Consider the following 15,650-nt stretch of genomic DNA (forward strand, 5'->3'; position numbering starts at 1 on the left):
AAACATCTGACAGGCTCTGCAGGAACTTGCTGGTGCTTGCAAGCTCTTCCATTTACCCCTATGTTTGCTTTTTATATGCTGAAACATTAATTTATCTAAATAACCAGCCACTGCCAAAAGTGGCTAAATATGGGTACCATTATCTACAAGTTTCTAGCCATTCAGACCATCATTGCAATGCCTCATGTCTCAGCAGCATTCACTAATAGTGGGTGCACATACAGCACAGTTTTTTTGGTACTCTTTACCTAGAAGGGCGCCCATCGCGACCATCGAATGCACTAAAAATGGGGTGCGACGCGATGCCCGCGATGGCCGCGATTTCCCATAGGGACCAATGTTAAAAATGAGATTGGACCCGATTTTAGTGTTCAATGCCTCAATGCCCGCGATTTTTACATAGGAAACAATGTTAAATGGGCCACAGAGCCCTAATAGTCACCGTGAACTCTGAAATGGCCCCCACAATTGTTAACGCCACCCCACGATCAACGTGAACCCGAAGCGTGGCGAGCGCAGCGAGCCCGCGAGGGGCGGCGGTACGCGTCCTCCGACCTTTTCATGCCCTACTATCCACGTCGGCGTGGAGTTGAGAATAGAATAGTGTGGCGAGCGCAGCGAGCCACCGAGCCCGAAGCGTGGCGAGCGCAGCGAGCCCTGCGAGGGGATGCTGATACCTTCACAGTTATACGCGTCCCCTCGCGGGCTTCACAGGTGTCCGTGGCGAAAAGCGGACACCTGTGAAGCTCGCGAGGGGACGCGTTTACCTGTGAAGGTATCCGCGTCCCCTCGCGGGGCTCGCTGCGCTCGCCACGCTTCGGGCTTGGTGGCTCGCTGCGCTCGCCACACTATTCTATTCTCAACTCCACGCCGACGTGGATAGTAGGGCATGAAAAGGTCGGAGGACGCTTACCGCTGCCCCTCGCGGGCTCGCTGCGCTCGCCACGCTTCGGGTTCACGTTGATCGTGGGGAGGCGTTAACAATTGTGGGGGCCATTTCAGAGTTCACGGTGACTATTAGGGCTCTGTGGCCCATTTAACATTGATTCCTATGGCCAAATCGCGGGCATTGAGGCATTTAACATTAAAATCGCGGTCAATCACCGTTTTTAACATTGATCCCTATGGGAAAATCGCTGTCATCGCGGGCACCCGATTTTAACGTACCCGCGATTTACCCGCGATGGCCGCGATTTTTTACCCCCGACGGCCGCGATTCCAATCGCGTGTGCCCTTCTAGGTAAAGAGTACCGTTTTTTTTAACAATAAGGGTACTTGTTTCCTAGCACGGCGCCCAGATTTCCTACGTACGGCACCGTAGGGAATTCCCATCGCATTGCATGGGCCATTATAACGGCATGCGATGCGATGCAATGCAATTTTTTTAATGTAATTTTTTCTATGCTTATTGTGCCCCACTATATCGCATCGCATTGCAATTGCGATGGCATGTGACTTTATAGGGTGCGTGATGCCATGACATTAGGTATACAATAATATGATTGTCCCAAAAATCTGTTTAACGCACCCCCCCACTATCCACGTCAGCCTGAAGCGTGGTGAGCGGCAGCGGAACGCATCCTCCAACCTTTTCATTCCCACACTATCCACGTCAGCATGGAGTTGATTCTATATAGTGTGGCGAGCGCAGCGAGCCACCGAGCCCGAAGCGTGGTGAGCAAAGCAAGCCCCGCGAAGGGACACGGATTACTTCACATGTATTCCACTCTATATAAAATCGTATAAAATTCATCAATGATCTGATGAAGCCGCTGACACCTTACAGGAGGCGGAGAAACGCGTCAAATGACTGTATGCTACTCTCACCATTTCCTTCTGGAGCTTCAGAATATGATCCCTAACCTGCCTGCAAAAAAGCAAGTACTGCAATATTACAACCCAGCACTACACAAATAGTAGCTGGTCAGTCAGCAGCCAACATAAAACTGGGATCCGTCCTCTTCTTGTTTTAAACTGTGTCTGGCCAGACAGCGGACATTAAATAATCTTTTTTTTTTTTATACCTTTTTTTGGGGTACAGTTTTTTTCTTTCTCTGTCCCAAGAAATCATAAATGTCGATGCATGGTTGACAATACTCATGAAATTACACTTGGATCTAGACCATCCAAGGAGATAGTATATTAACAAGCTAAAGGCTGTTTTTATGAAATAACAATCAGTTATTAATACTATGGAGGTTATTCTGGTTGGTGCGTAAATTGCCGAATTCTTTCGGAGCGGTCCGCACGCCACGCTATGCGGACATCGTACGAAGAAACGCCCACCGGTCCTCCGCATTCGGACAGACTCACACTTTAAGAACAGGGCGTGTTTACGGACCACATCCAAACCATGCGTGTGCAGTGGACACACACATATTCTGCACGGTCTTACAGCGTCTGCACGGTCTTACCGCGTCAGAATGTACGGGAACCTGCCCGTACGCACCGATGCGATGTATTTCCGCAAAACATACTACTATCATCGGAACTCATACATCACACACATGACACACTTATGCAATTAGGCTACCTCATTAAAAAGGGATTGTTTTTAATGGTCATCTATTATTTCTCAAATTGATAATTAAACACTTTACTACCACTTTAGATTAACCCTTACATCATGCAAATGTCAAAACATCATTTCTTGCCCCTTTACGCCCATGTGTTATGTATGCATATTACACCATAAATTTTTCTTCAAATGCAAACACACACATACACATCAACACACTATGTACATATTTACATTACCCTTCACTTTCAAGCACTTGTATGCAATAAACCCATCTATATACTGTATATACCTTTTGCACCTTACATAAATATACAACACTATTTATACCTATACTGTAAAATGATACAAAAACACACAGACCACTTCTAACTTTCCACAAAACATTTATTTAAATACAAAAAAAAATTAAAGTAGCAGGTCGCATAGGTCCTGCACATCCGCAGCCAGGATCAGCAGGTGCTGGCGCAGCCTTAGGAGGGCCCCTCTCACACCCTCGCCTTCTTCCCTCTGGTCATCTGTGGGCATGTTAAAGGGGGTTCAACATTAATTATGCTATTCAGCTAGACATTGTACAGTCAATCCTAAGTACCTACAGCATGATAAATCATACATACAAACAATTACATAGGCAATAGTGTTTCAAATGAAAAAAAAAAAAACTATGATGGTGCCACACACACACACAGTGGCTTACACTACAGAATATGTGACTGATAAAATTGCCAATGTATGTATCAAAATCACAACAACACTTGAGCCTCACTCACACTTGTCCTGCCTTAACACTCACCAATGCACTAGAAAGCTACATCCACTAGAACTTGTCACATTTTGCCATACGTATAAACCTGCATGTCACTGCTTAATAGCTAAACTGCATGATAGATAGAAACATAGAAACATAGAATTTGACGGCAGATAAGAACCATTTGGCCCATCTAGTCTGCCCTTTTTTTACCCTTCAGGTAAACTCAACCCTTTTTAATCCTTATTTCTTTGTAAGGATATTCATATGCCTATCCCAAGCATGTTTAAATTGTTCTACTGTCTTAGCCTCTACCACCTCTGATGGGAGGCTATTCCACTTATCCACTACCCTTTCTGTGAAGTAATTCTTTCTAACATTTCCCCTGAACCTACCTCCCTCCAGTTTCAGTGCATGTCCTCGTGTTTTATTACTTGTTTTCCTTTGAAGAAAATTTCCCACCTGTACTATGTTAAAACCCTTGATATATTTGAAGATTTCTATCATGTCCCCCCTTTCCCTTCTCTGCTCCAAACTATACATGTTAAGATCTTTTAGTCTATCCAGGTAAGTTTTGTGATGTAGGCCATGAACCATTTTAGTTGCCCTTCTTTGTACACTCTCCAATATATTTATATCCTTCTGAAGATATGGTCTCCAGAACTGGACACAGTATTCCAGATGAGGTCGTACCAATGACCTATAAAGTGGCATTATTACGTCTTTTTTTCTGCTACTGATTCCTTTCCCTATGCAACCAAGCATCTGACTAGCCTTCCTCATTGCTTTGTTACATTGCCTCCCTGCCTTTAAGTCACTTGAAATAGTGACTCTTAGATCTCTTTCCTCCTCAGTAGTTTCCATTAAAGTACCCTTGATACTATATTGAGCCTTTGGGTTTTTGAGTCCCAAGTGCATAATTTTGCATTTTTTAGCATTAAACTGTAGTTGCCATTCTCTTGACCAATTCTCAAGTTTACTTAGATCATCAGTCATTTGATTTACCCCTCCTGGTGTGTCTACTCTGTTGCATATCTTTGTGTCATCTGCAAAAAGGCATACTTTCCCTTCAATACCATTTGCAATGTCACTAACAAAGATATTAAAGAGCACTGGTCTAAGTACAGATCCCTGGGGTACTCCACTGGTAACATGTCCCTCCATAGAATGCACTCCATTTACTACTAACTGTCTGTTTCCTATCCTGCAACCAGGTTCTTATCCATTTAATTGTTTTATAATCCAATCCCACACTTTCAAGTTTATTTAGCAGTCTGCGATGTGGGACAGTGTCAAATGCCTTACTAAAGTCTAGATATGCCACATCTATGGCCCCCCCTTCATCTAGTATTTTGGTCACGGAGTCAAAAAAGTCAATGAGACTTGTTTGGCATGATCTCCCTGCAGTAAAACCATGCTGTTTTGGATCCTGTAAGTTGTTTAATTTAAGAAATTCCACTATTCTTTCTTTTAATAGTGTTTCCATTATTTTCCCTACTACTGATGTAAGGCTCACTGGTCTGTAGTTACTTGCTTCTTCTTTGCTTCCGCTTTTGTGCAGTGGAACTACATTTGCTTTTCTCCAGTCCTCAGGAACTGCACCTGTATCTAGTGACTGGTTGAATAAATCTGTTAATGGCGCTACCAACACATCTTTTAGTTCTTTTAGTATCCTTGGATGCACTCCGTCTGGCCCCATTGATTTATCCACTTTCAGTCTTGAAAGTTCTGTAAGGACTTTCTCCCTAGTAAATGTACCTCCATCTACCTTATTTTTATGAATGTCCTTGCAACTTAACTGTGGTCCCTTCCCTTCTCCTTCTATAGTGAATACAGACCAAAAGTAATTATTTAGATGATCTGCAATTGCCTTGTCTCCCTCCACCAAATTATCAGTGTCTGTCCGCAGTCTTATTATTCCTCCATTTGATTTTCTCCTTTCACTTATATACTTAAAAAAAGTTTTGTTTCCTTTATCTACTGATTGAGCCATTTTCTCCTCAGCTTGTGCCTTGGCACGCCTGATCACTTTCTTAGCCTCTTTGCGTCTGGCAAGATACACTTCTTTGTCATTATTATTTTGAGTCTGCTTGTATGTCCTAAAGGCCATCTTTTTTGCTTTTACACTAGTTGATACCTCTTTAGTAAACCACATATATAGATAGATAGATAAATACATACATACCACATTAAAAGGCTAGGCTAATCCCTCTACCCCTTACTTCATGAATTATTGTGACATTGCCAGATAGGTGAAAGTGCAGCACTAATCCTCTTCCATGCACCAAACATTTTCTAAGGAAAATCCATCCTACATAATAGCTTTCAAAAATACATGGCAACAACACGGGCCCACTGGCTAGAGGGGGGCCCACTGGCTAGAGGGGGGCCCAGGGGAACTGCCCACTTGTGACTCCATTATAAATCACGCCTGGCCATACTCCATTGATGTTTTATTTGTGCTTGTATAGAAAGACCCTCCATAAATAAACACTCATCACCTACATGAGCCTCCAGATTCCACGTTTGCAGCATGGCCCTATAACCCCAAAGTGTGTCTGTTGTCAGTGGCGTAACTACCGAGGGTGCAGGGGGTGCAGCTGCTACGGGGCCCGTGCTGTTCCTAGGGCCAGCAGCTCCCCCTGCACCCAGTTACACTAAAAGTTTAGGCAAAAAAGAGCATGAAGTGAACCTCACTACCTCAGCCGCCGTCAGCGCCCTAGAGATGAACATGACCACAGTCCCCCTGGGTTGCCGGAATCTCAGCGCCCCGCCTCTCCATGGTGCCTCCCTCCTCCAACAGCTGCGCCTGCAGCCCTGCAGTGCACTAAAATTGAGGAGAAGCCGTCCTCTACCCCCGCCCAGCAGAGTCTGCACCAACCATGAGGCGAAGCAATCCTCTCCCCACACCCAGCAGAGCCATCGCCGACCTCCTCCAGCAGCCGCTTGTGCGTCCTGCTGCAGCCCTGCACCGAAAGGCAGCCAGCACCGACCTTCAGCAGCCGGGGCCCGCGCCTGCAATGACCATGAGCCAGGGAAGCTGCGCTAGGGCTAGGCCTGCAGTGCTGCCTCCTGCTTCCACGCAGGGATGAGTCCACTCTGTGTCCAGCTTGGATTCCCCTTTCGCTGCCCTCCCCCTTCGTCATGTGCCAGGATTTACTGACAATCTTCAGGCTGCAGCTTTCGGTAAGTGCCAGAGAGCCCTGTACACACCTACCCCCTTGTTTGCATATGTGTGAAACGATATCATCCCTACCCATCTGTGTGTGACCCCCCCTACCATAATAATCCCCTGTATTACCCCCTGTAACCCTTCCTCTGTGTGCGTGTGTGACTCCCTGTTCCACACAGCCCCTGTGTGTGTGACACCTTCTCCCCCCTATCACCTATCACCCCAGTGTGTGAACTCCTGTACCCCATTCATGTGTGTATGACCCCCCTGTAACCCCTACCCCTGTGTGAGTGAAATCTTGTGACACTCTGTACCCCTTTGTATGACATTGTTTACACCCACTATCCCTGTGTATGACCCACCTACCCCTGTGTGATTGTTTTTGTGACATCTTTTACCCCACACTACCTGATTTCATTTGTCACCCTATGTGTACCCTCATTCTACAAGGGGGCCCTTTCAAAAGTGTGCTATGGGGCCCTGACAGTTCTGGTTACGCCTCTGTCTGTTGTTATCCATTTGTTTTGACTAGTCTTTACTATATTATAGCAAAATGTAATCAGCTGTGCGACATAACAAACTGTACCTAAATAAGTCAGTAATGAGGCATTATGTCTACTTACCACTGCCTGCCAGCTCCACAATATCATCATCCTCCACGTTGGGAGGTGGTGGGAAGTTTGGGAGGGGTAGGGATAGCTCCTCCTGCTCTTGGTACACGGGGGAAGGAAGGTAGAATGAGGAGGTTGGTGAGTGGCTAGGGGGAGGGGTGTGTGTAGGGGGAGTGGAGGTGAAGTTTTCCGCCTCATGGTGGCCCTCATCCTCCTCCTCCTCCATCTCCACCTGTCCCGCCTCCTCCTCCCCCATCTCCACCTGGCCCTCCACCTCTACCTCCACCTCCTGGGCCACCTCCGGGGCCTCCTCCGGGGCCTCCTCCTGGGCCTCCTCCTGGGCCTCCTCACGGCCCTCGTCCTGGCCCTCGTCCTGGGCCTCCTCACGGCCCTCTTCACGGCCCTCCTCACTGCCCTCCTCACGGCCCTCCTCACGGGCCTGTCTGGCTCTCTCCCACGCTGTGGGTTAAACAAACAAAATGGTTGAGTGTCATTTGACATTCTAATTACTATTACAATTACATATCATATCCACATTAATGCATGTGATAGAGGAAGTATCACACATATAGTATATGCCATTTCTAAATCATCAACACCCAATTGACCTCATGTAATATAATTATTTAATAATGTGAAAATGAAAACATTCACTGTTAATTATGTGTGTTTTGCGTCAATACTTACAGCGTTCAAGACGCCGCCTCAAACCCTGCAGTAAATCCGGCTGCCACCGACGCAGGTCGGACCATCGCCTCTCCAGCTGGGCGATGGTCCTCCACACATTTATGCGGGCGAATATTCTGCGCCGGGCTGCAACGTAGGCCCGGCGCTTGTCCCTATTGGATATATAGGGCCCTGCACGTCCCAGCCTCCGCTCCATAACGGAGACCAGGGCCAGCAGCTCCGTAGTGCTGAAGGGTGCTGCACGTTGGTATGAAGCCATTTTACCAATGACGCATGAAAAATATTCATGTCCTGTGATTGGTTGTTAAGTGTAATATTTGGTATTAACTTTATTATTCATTTTGACATGCACAATGTGTATGCGCTACAAGAATCGGCTAAAACATCGCACCGCCAAGCAACGCTTGCTATCGGTTGGCATCACATAGCAGTACTTTGCATTACTTACTGTATGCATTTATGTGTATGCGTACATTTATAAGAAAAAACACATACACATACTTGCAGTTCTCCTGACTACACCATTATATTGGACACATTATACACCTAAGCGCCTGCCTGCCTGGCTCCTACTTCAAATATATTTAAAAAATACCCCCATAAATATATATATATATATATATATGGAAGGGGGTGTCCAGAGTGCGCTCAAGTGATACCACTTAGCCACAAAACTAAACTAAAAGTCCCAATTAGATGTGATCCTGGAGTCACTTTTATTCAGACGGAGTATTCATAAACTTCAGAAATGAAACCGAAGACCTCGAATATAAAAACCAATTCTTTATTGGAAGTCCAACGCGTTTCGTCCACACTACCCTGGCTGCAGTGGAGTAAGCATCTACACTCCCCTACTGCGGATTTTACCACTATTTTTAATTGATTGTGAGAAAGGAAGTCCCTACCTCCAAACTTGTAGGTCATTTCCATATTTCTGGATCTCATGCTCTGGGCTACATACAGCTTTTCTTGTGTTGACCTTTGAAGGAAGTGTCTTTGGATACCTGGTCTTGGACTTTTATCCTTGGCTTCATTCTTCGTTTCTACTTATTCTGATTTTAATTGACTATACGTGTAAAAGGAAAATTGTCCATTACTGCCATTATTCTCTGGATTTCTGGCCTGTACTAGGCCATGCCATGCCCCTGATGAAGTCGTGTAGACGAAACGCTTTGGGCTTCCAATAAAGAATTGTTTTTTATATTCGAGGTCTTCGGTTTCATTTCTGAAGTTTATGAATACTCCGTCTGAATAAAAGTGACTCCAGGATCACATCTAAATGGGACTTTTAGTTTAGTTTTGTGGCTAAGTGGTATCACTTGAGCGCACTCTGGACACCCCCCTTCCGTGTATTCTACCTTTTGTCTCTCACTAACAGGAGAGTCGCTCCAGAGGTGCAGCTGGTTGAAAGACCGTATCTAGCGCAATTCCTGACCATTTTGTGTGTTATATATATATATATATATGTGTGATAATAAATATTAAATCTACAAATGAAATAATCACCAACATATACCAAACATACATGGTGAAAAAAGTATGAAAAACAATCTACTCACCAGACATGGATGATGACATCAACTACAATATTGGAAACATACAAAACATTTCAAAATCTATGTACAAGGTATAATTGTGACCTGCAATATTGGACTAAAAGCAATACACCTCAAACATAATACGTAGTGCAATTGATATTGGCATTAAGAGGCCATGGTGCCTAATTGTGAATTTTGAGGACACAAAATTAACATAATTTTCCACCTTGATGGGTGTAATTGATCACAAATTGGGTTGGTCTGTGCAACATTCAAAAATATACCTGAAGAATCTTTGGCCAACAGAGTCCCGCAGCTGGTATCCCCGACGGCTTTCCGGGGAGCGGGATGGGCACAGGGGAGGATCTTGTGGCTCAGATGGAACATCCCACTCATCAAAGGGTATCTCACGCCGCACAGCTATGTTGTGAAAGAATGCACACAAGCCCACAATCCTCGACACCATTTCAGGCGCATACTGTAACTCACCACCAGTCCGGTGGAGCACTCTAAATCGACCCTTTAACAGGCCAATTGAGCGCTCCACCACTTGCCTGGTGGCAACATGCGCCCTATTGAATGCCTCCGGTGGGCCTGGTGCTGGGTAGCTGTACGGCCTAAGCAGCCAGGGCGTACATGGGTAACTGGAGTCACCCAGAACCCACGCATCACAGCCTTCAAGCTCTTGGAGTCTCTGCCAAATCCCGGTTTGTCGGATAACATGAGAGTCATGGGCACTTCCGGGAAACTTCAAGTTGAAGGCGAGAATTTCCATGGATGGGCCACATACCACCATCACGTTGAGTGAGTGGAACAATTTTCAGTTCCTATAGATCTTCTCACTTCGTCATGGAGGCACAAATGGTATATGGGTGCCATCCACAGCCCCATCACATTAGGGAAGCCAGCAATTTGATGGAATGCCTGCTGGCTTCTGTGAAGGGTCTCTTGGGCAAAAGACATGGCCATGAAGTGCCCCTTGCGCCTAAACATGGCTGACGTCACACGCCTCAGGATTCTGCTGAAAGCAGGCTGGGATATTCCAGCAAGTACTGCCACTACTTGTTGGAATGATCCTGAGGCGCAGAAATGCAAGACCGCCAGCAGCTGAGTGTGAGGCGGAATTGCCGTCGTGAGCCCATGACAAGGTTCTAGATCACTCTCAATTAAAGAGAGTATATCTAGAATGACATGTGGGGGTAACCGGTACCTAGTAAGTACCTCATCATCGGGCATCCCAAAGAGTGTCACCCGTGTGCGAAAGATTCTTGCACGTCCTGGCCTCCTTGGGCGACGAGTGAGTTGCGCCGCAAGTGCCCTTAGCCCATTAGCCACAAAATCCATCATTGCTTCAGCAACCTACAATGAAATGATCAAATGAAATGGAACACCTATGCAAAGAATGCTCCTCCCAAAAAATGAGTAGAATAATATGAATCCATACGTACAATAGACGGCCGCCCAGTCAAGTCCCGAATATCCATAATGATCTACAATGATGTAACAATAATATTACCTCACCACACAACTATTTAAACACAAATATCTCTCTTACATTTAACACCTAAACACTAATTAAGTATTATATCTAAGAACAATTGATCATGAAATCATGTAGTCAGACACATAAATGACAAATTGAAAGAAATATGTTAGGTGAAAATGCATGGGACATCAAAGTGTGCGCCTTCTGATGGTGTGAAAGGGAATGTTGTAACATGAATAACCTCCATTGTGAACTGTTACAGTATGGGACACATTTCAGCTATTGATGGGACATGTAGTTCACCAATATATGGTGGCCCACAGGTTTAACACCTGTGTGTTAAATGGTGGCCAGGTAACATGATTCATTAATGCTTACAAGCCTTTGCTGAACAAAAACTCTTTGATATGTGAACAAATGTTTCATACATTATTACCCTTACATTGTTAATGTATATCATCTCTACAATGACCATGGGAGAACTTACCTTAGACCCAGCCACAATACAGTTCTGGAGACAAATTAATCTAGCATCAAACCACTATTTATAGGCCTATCACATCACATGTTGTGCATGACATCAGTGATGACTATTGCATGACTTGTGGGGTGGATTTAAAAATGGATTGGCTTACTTACATTTGTTGTACATTCACAACAATAGCACAGTACTAATGAACATTCACAGATAGCATTTATGATTTTATAACGTTGGAGGTGGTCATTATAGAAAATATTACAACATTTCACCTAAATTAGACTTTAAAGGTACGCCAGGTTTTGTTAAATCGAATTGCTGCTACTATGGGCGTGGCCTATGCGCCGCACAAACAGCACGGCGTACGCTGCCATACGGAACGCTGCCGTACGGAACGCTGCCGTACGGAACGCTGCCGCAAAAAACACAGGGTGGGGCAGAAGTACGCCACTGACAGAAATAGTATATAAAGGTGTGCTAGATTCACAAAATGGTGTTGCAAACATGGCTGGCTCTCATTCTGAGGGAGAGCAAGACTTCCAAAACCTCATGGAATGCCTGGGCTCCAGCACCTCCTATGTGCCCCTCCAACAACAGGCATTTGGAGGAGAGCAGGCATCTGGCCCATCTTCTGCCTCAGCAGAATCATTGGGAACACAGCAAGTGGCTTCCCAAGATAGTAGCATGGCCAGCACTTCAGGTACAGCGACAGGTGGCCGTGGGCGTGGTCGTGGTCAAAAGAGCCCAACAGAGGATCCAGACACCAGGAACATGGCATTCGAACCGCAGGAGCTTGCCATTCTGGTACCCCGTGCAAGGGATTGGATAGAGTGTCCACAGGAGAAGCTGACACACACCAGGAAATGGAAGATTTGGGATGACATAACCGCGGAGATTAATGTGGTAGCTCCACAAGTTCGTGAGAGGGAGCATGTGAAGAAGAGGCAAGTTAAAGTGTGCTACATTTGTGCAGAAGTAGACCAGTAATGTTTGTATTATATGTTAGATGGAGTTGGTGAATGGTCGGTCATGTTGCTAGGAGCAACAGACATGATTGGCATGTCTCTTATTCTATATTTATTGGAGGCTGAGTGGGAATGTTTGTTCTAAGTGTTGTGTTTATAGTTTAACATAATGTAAGTTATGTAGAATGAAGCACACGTTGAAATCGGTAGCAGATTACAATGCATGCTACATCAAACGTCAGGGGTGACATGTATAAATATGAGAACTTTGCTTGCAGGTGGCACGACCTCAAAACCAACCTGAAGAAGAAGCTGACCAAACGGCGGGACCACAGCCAAACCTCTAGGGCTGGCCCCATGCCAGCAAAACTGAAGCTCACCCCCCTGGAAGAGATGGCTGCTGGCTGCATAGCAAAAGAGGAGATCCGGGGGGTGAGCAACATGGATAGCGAGGCCCCAGCGGAAGTCTTTGCTGCTTATGTAGAAGGTAATTGTTTGGCATGGCATAAGTATTTTGTACTAATTTTCAAGGAATGTGTTGTAATTGTAATTTTCTCTTTCACCAGCATCCCCGCCGTTTGGTCATGCAAGTCTTCAGGAGGTGGAGGAGTCTGTGTCACCTGCCACCACTGCCAGACATGTGCAGCAACAGCAGCCACCGGCCACACAGGATGTGGACAGGTGGGTGGAAATGCTTGGCCAGATTCACCAGCAGGGAGAGATAGCATCAGAGCGGCTGCGTAGGACGGAGGAGGTCATGATGGGTCTTGTCAGCACCCAGCAGTCCGTAGCTGCCAGCCTGCGGGTGCTGGCAGATCAATCCTGCCGGATGAATGACCTCCTCCAAGACCTAGTTACCACCAATAGGGCCCTATTGGCAGCCATCTATGGTGCTTTCCCACCACCAGCACTCCCTGCTGGCAGAAGGGGAAGAGCATCAACCCCTTCGCCATCATCTGCCCCACCTGCCCACCATCCCAATGTGGCCGTGGCCGTGGGCGAGGAGCTGCTGCTGCACGTGGCAAGGGCCCTTCCAAGGCCAAAAAGCCCCGCACTTGTGTCCACATTAATCTCCACCCTTATGTCTTCCCAAATCTTTCATTTTGCTGTGTGTGTGTGTCAGCCTCCTGTGTGCAAACCAATCCCCTGCACAGGGTACCCACATTTGCCCTCGGTTCGAATGCTGTGGTTTGGTTCCTCTGTTGGCCTCTTTTGGCTGCCATTACTGTCTGCTGTACTTGAAGTGTTGGTGCTATACTTTTCTTGTGAAGCCACCTGATGTGTTCCTAATGATTCTGCTGTGGCTATGTATGTAACTAATACATTTGTTAATTTTTATTTATTTTTCAAAATTCCTGGTATGGTACCTTTAATTTGTGGCATGTGGCAAAAAACATGCTTTTTCAATTTTGTGTTTGACCTTAGTCTAATAAATTTATATTTTGATCCCCAAATGTGTGGTTTTATTGGTAAATGTACAAGTGACATGTATATTTATATTAGTGATAGGAAGTTCTGTCCATTGCTTGCAGTGTAAATGTGTTTAACAAATGCAGCCGTGCTTTCAGCATAGCTTTGTGTTTTGTAATGGTCCATTTAAGCTGCAAGGTTTCCAATTGAAGCAATGAAAAGAGTGTAATTAATGAGTAATGAGTAGAGGAGTGGATTGTATTGTGTTCAGGTGACATTGGTTCAGGTGCGGGAGTACTAATTGTGGGATCCGAATGCCTAGCGCGTGCCTAGTGGTGTCCGCAAAGAAATACCGCAAAGAAATACTTGCTTATGGACACCGCATATTTCTTGCCTTTTGGTTCGTTTGCATTCGGTGTTCAGTCCGAATGTACGCCTACCAGAATTAGTGCACTCCCTCGTGTATGCCCATGTTAACGCCCAGTTTAGCCCACTTTGAAACTACGCCCCTGTGTACTTCCGAATGACGCCCATAATACGCCCATATCTCCCGAGTGAATGCGGTGCACATTTCTGTACGATATTAGTGAGAACAAGTACGGAGACCTTGTGTGGCACATGCGCATAGCGTTGCCTTGCCTACGCATGCGCAGACGGCTAAAAAACGCCATCCGAAAGAGTTCGGAAAATTACGCATCGACCTGAATAAGGCCCTATATGTGTATCTGTTTTTTATACTGTTTAGTATCACTGGCCAGTGAAATATATTTGTTTAATAAATTCTTAAACATTTTATTTTTACATTGTTTCTAGCACGTGTATCCATTTATATTTTCTACTATATAAAATCAACCCCACGCCGACGTGGATAGTGGGGTAATGAAAAAAGTCAGAGGACGCTCGCCACGCTTCGAGGCGGCGTGGATAGTGGGGGGTGAGTGATAATAAAGGTTTTTCAACACAGGTGATAACAATCATAAATTAAGAGGGAAGTCCAGGGATAGAGCATTGTGTCCCTCTTGAAGAGGGACATGTTAGGAGGGTTGCAATATGCATTAGAAGTGATTGTAAAGCTCCCAGACAGCATCTCTATTACGTACTGTACAATATTATATGTGGGCAGTGTTAAATTGTTAAAATGACATCCATCTTTGCTATCAACAAAATAAAGAGAACCATATGAAATCTAATATATATATATATATTACAGCAAAATATTGTAAAATCATGAATGATACGGGTAAGCATATCTAATGCATCAAGGTCCTCAAAATCTTCAAACACATCAAGCAGGTCCACATTTAATCAATATAAAATGCAGCTGTACTTGCTAACCAGTGCTTCCAAATGACATTCAGTTGCCTCATTAGTCATGACTAAACTAAAATGTGTCAGATGCAGCCAAACAATTAGCTTTTGGTAGCCAGACAAATAATAACAATATACAATATTGGTTTCAGCCTTATTGTTCTCAGAAACATAACCACATACAGTTTGCAGCTATAGTTATAGTAAATACTTGTAATGGATCAGGAAATATTTTGAAGAGTCATATGATGAGTACAGTAGGCTATGAATACCATACATTATTTCTATGGCACTGACTTTAAATTCAGCAATGAATGGACTCCGTTCAAGAAGAGGGTAGTAATTGGAAGAGACAGCTTTCTCTGCTTCAGTTGCAAACTTCTAATGAGTTGAGGGTATAGGGTGGGCAGCGAGGGCATGGGAACAGGTGTGTGTCCCCGCCAGAAACACCTGCCTACAATTCTAGCTAATTACTCGAGCTGCCAGGCTCTAGGCAGGAGGCAGCACCTGCTCTAATCTATCTTAATTAGCCATATTATTTTTAATTTGTACTGCCCCTTAAACCTGTATTTGGGAAAAATGAAATGAGAACTTATTTTATGAAATAAAATAAATTATAGGAAATGTAATTTTCTAAGCCGTGGCCTAGACTCAATAACTCTTACTATATGATATGTATTTAACATTATACTGAATTTGCCAGATAAACAAAATACTTTGTGTTTGCTA

This window comes from Crinia signifera, chromosome 2 (genome assembly GCF_055691185.1).
Source record: "Crinia signifera chromosome 2, ASM5569118v1, whole genome shotgun sequence".
In the NCBI taxonomy this organism is placed as follows: Eukaryota; Metazoa; Chordata; class Amphibia; order Anura; family Myobatrachidae; genus Crinia; species Crinia signifera.